Consider the following 3,885-nt stretch of genomic DNA (forward strand, 5'->3'; position numbering starts at 1 on the left):
GCCTAGGCTAGGTCTACGGCGTGGGGAGCCGAACCGTCAGCCCCTTCTTTCTCCCTCTATAAAAGCGTGGTACGTACGGTGTTTTCGGCTTTCACGAACGAGACAAACTCAGAGCCTCCCGAGCCCCCTATACTTCCCGATCTTTAGCGTTGTCGACCTCAGCACGTTTTCGAATTTTCTCTGACAGGTAACTCCCTTTGCTTATACTCGTGGATACATTCGTTTTACGATTTCGGGTGATCTCGAGTCCCGGGCTGACCTTAGTAAGACACCTCCTTGTCCTTGCTAGGTACAGCCATGAGCGGATCGGATAGTCAAAACCTATCCCACCACAGCTACGGTGACTCGGTCGAAGTCGGATCGTTCACGGTCTCGACTTATGACTCTGACCTCAACGCCATAGACACTTACTCAGAACCCGAGAGCTCGGTCCGGGCTCATAACCAACCGAGGGATGAGAATGACGAAGCAGACTCTCGGCCTGTTATGGAGCCTCTTTCCATGGAAGCAGGGCCCTCAGGTCGAGGAAAGCCTCCCCCTACGGCCTATGGTAGGGACTGGTTCGCCGGTCTACCAGTCGATTCTACGCCTCCAGTGGCCGCCAGCAGAATCCGATTAGACAGCAGCGGCCTGCGGCGACACACCAGTCTTCTCACTCGCGGGGAGATCGAAGAAGTCCGGGCCCTGTTAACCGGGACTGTTAACTACGAGACCAAACGGTCGTTAGGGAGCATCGTCGACCGAACGAATGGGGACTGGCTCGGGATGCACTTGGATTCCATCAAGGCCCCGTTGACCTTCCCGTTCCACCCCTTTTTGCTGGGTTTCATGAAATACTATGGTGTTTTGCCCGGGCAAATTGCCCCTAATGCCCACCGTACTCTCGCATGCTTCCCACAAATATGTAACCGCCACGGTCTCCCAGCGACTCTAGAGCTTTTCCGGTACCTCTTCTCGGTCCGGCCTCTATCTATCAAGCACGGGGGTGGCGTCCTATGCATACAGTCTCGTGAGCACTTCTGCAAAATTTTACATTTGCCCGAAAACAATAGAGGCTGGAAAAACCGGATCCTGTCGGTCCGATACCCGTGGCCGCTTCCTGTTGACCGAGAGTGGCCAGAGTTCGCGACGGAGCACAAACGACCTAGGAAAAGCCGGGCTCTAGATGACGCGGCCATAAAGATTTCCGCCGAGGAATACGAGTACGAGGTCTTCCGATCTCCCGAGGAATACCTGGAAGCAAACCTCGAGCCCCCCAGATATGATTTGCCCGAGAAGTACACGCCTAAGAGGGTGGTGGTGACGGTTGCCGTCAGACCTCCCCCTCTTGAGGCTGGGTCACGAGGTTTGTAAGACTTACCGATCTGAGGTCGGTTTTACGAAGGTCGGTATACTAAGTCTTGTCTTCTCTGCTTTCAGGTGCCATGAGGAGCTTCCCGGTATCAGCTCGTCCGCCTGCACCCGCCAAGAAGATCAGTCTGGGGGCTAAGAAGGTCGAGCCCTCGAAGCCTGCGGACCCTACCGGCGAGGCGCCCGTGCCCGTCGGTCTACCTTTGGACGCGACCCACCCTGCCGATCTGGATAGCGAGCAGGATGCAGCCCGGGCTGCCAAGCGAGGGAAAGAGAAAGAGGTGCCCGAGGTCGAGGAGGTCGCGGTCGTGAAACGTTCCCGTCGCGACGGGTCCGGGTCCACGACCCCCGTGATCGACGTGCTCATGAAGCACGGGGACGAATCCTCCGCCGCTCTGCTAACGAGGATCTGCGCCGCGGCTCCTCCTCCGGAGAAGACAAGCGGATGGTCGACCGCTCTAGTGGGAGAGCGCATCGCTCGCGACCTCATCCAGGTATCGCGAAGTGATTAATCGTGTTCTTGTTAGCGTCTACCGGTCTTCTCACCACCTTTCTCTTTTAGATGGCGCACTCGGTCACCGATCTGTATGCCCGGGCCAAGGACGGAGGGATATAATAGAGGAATACATGGAGGATATTAGGCAAGCAGGTGGAGTTGATTGCTTAACAAAAGGAGAAGAGGCGCAAGCTTTCTATCTCAGGAAATTCTTCAATGCAAGGTCTTTACAGAGATGATGGAAAGTCCAATAAAAATAAAGTGGACTCATCTTTAATGAGGGAACAGTCACATCACTATATGAAAGGATTTCATTCTCATAGAGAAGCCCAATCATCAGACTTCAGAGATGACTCTTCCAAAGAGAGCACTCGAGATAGATCTCGTCACTCTCATGGAACTGTAGTTGCAGATAGAAGTGTTGGAAAAATGGGCGTAGCAGGCGGGATTATTCTAGAAGCCCAGACAGGCTACAAAGCAGTACCTATACAAGCAAACAAGCAAGTGTACGGAGGAAGCATGATGATCGAGAAGCGTATAAAGAAGATTTTTCTCACAGCTCCAGTAGAAAACACCAAAAATCACATGATCGTAAGAGTCCTCACAGAGAGAGAATTGAGCGTAATTTAGACCCTGGAAAACGGAGGCGAAGGGAAACATACCAGGATCATAGACGCAATGAGTTCGAGGACAGATATAATCCTTCAGAATCTCATGATATCTACGAAGATAACGTCTAACTGTCATGGTAAGTTGGGTGGATGAGATCATTTGTGAATTGCTTATGATGAGACTGGTTTCCACACAAAAAGTAAAGATTAAGATTGTTAAAGTCTGAGTGGTTCTTCCTCCAGTGGGTAAGTATTATGGCAGGAATTGTCCTGAATACCTCTTTTTATCGTTCTTTTTCAGAGATAAAACTAATTACATTTTTTCTTTGGCCCGTTTTCTCTTAAAAACTCGCAGTAGAAGTGAAACAAACAGGTTTCTGCAGTTTCATCTACATCTGTATCCTCCTCTGTATCCTTAAAATGATTATTCTATTATTGCTTATAGTTAAGTTTCTTTTCATTGTTACCTTCTCTTCCCAAAAAGGAGATTTCTGTCCTTTAAATGGGTTTTTTTTTTTTTTTTTTTTTTTTTTTTTTTTTTTTTGAGTTACTTTTATATACTGATTTGGCATGGCCAGTTACTTTAGGATTTAATTAATTACTACTCCTAGATTCTCTACTTGACCAGGTATCTCAGAGAACATAAACAATGCAAGACTTCTTTTAAAACTATGCAGAGTAACACACTAAAGCAGTAAAGCCCATACCTTGGCATTGATGCATGACTTTTCTGGTACAACTTCTAAGTCTTCTAGGGAAAGTTCAAAATGAAACACAATAATGCTTTTATTTTCATCACTCTTCTTTCTTCTAACCCCTGACAATCTTACATAGTCTCTTAGTTTGAACAAGTGAGCATTGAAGCATTTGGAACTTGACTCTAGAAACTGTCATTTTTAGCTAATAATTTGCTAGTAGTCTGGGTATTTCTAGTGATTTCAATACATGTCGATATAGGTGATAATCTGCGAATCTCCCCGTGATTGGTATTCTTGATAGTTAGGTTTAGCTGTAGTGTGCTACCTATTTATCTGTCTAGGACTAGTCCATGAAGCTTGCATAATGCAGCTGTACTTTAGACTAAACCAGTTCAGTTGAACAAGCACTGTAATCAAACTATTGCAGCAGTGGCAAGTCATATTGTTGTGGTTCAACTCTCTCTCTCTCTCAACATCATGACTATTGCAGCATGGACAATTGATAAGAGGCATGAAGTGTTTGTGCGCTCTGAGATATCTGAACCTAAAGCCTTTGAGCTTTTCTGGAAAATTATTATGTGATGTGTAATTTGATTGTTCTTCCAGTTAAATGGAAATACAGATTAACTGTGTATTGTTTATTGTTTTGTTTTTGTTTTTTTGTTTTGTTTTTTTTTTTTAAGTACTATTGACCATGTTACAATGAAGTATATGTTTATAGCTACTGATA

At 46.6% G+C, this 3,885-nt stretch overlaps 1 long non-coding RNA gene across 1 annotated transcript; it reads left to right on the forward strand.

Annotated features, from left to right (window-relative positions):
* The first annotated feature begins 2,262 nt into the window (after window positions 1–2,262).
* Window positions 2,263–2,923, forward strand: LOC116022962. The gene is made up of 2 exons (XR_004099318.1): window positions 2,263–2,594; window positions 2,813–2,923. It is a non-coding gene; the product is annotated as an uncharacterized LOC116022962 (long non-coding RNA).
* Window positions 2,924–3,885: the final 962 nt, after the last annotated feature.

Source organism: Ipomoea triloba, chromosome 6 (genome assembly GCF_003576645.1).
Source record: "Ipomoea triloba cultivar NCNSP0323 chromosome 6, ASM357664v1".
Taxonomy (NCBI): Eukaryota; Viridiplantae; Streptophyta; class Magnoliopsida; order Solanales; family Convolvulaceae; genus Ipomoea; species Ipomoea triloba.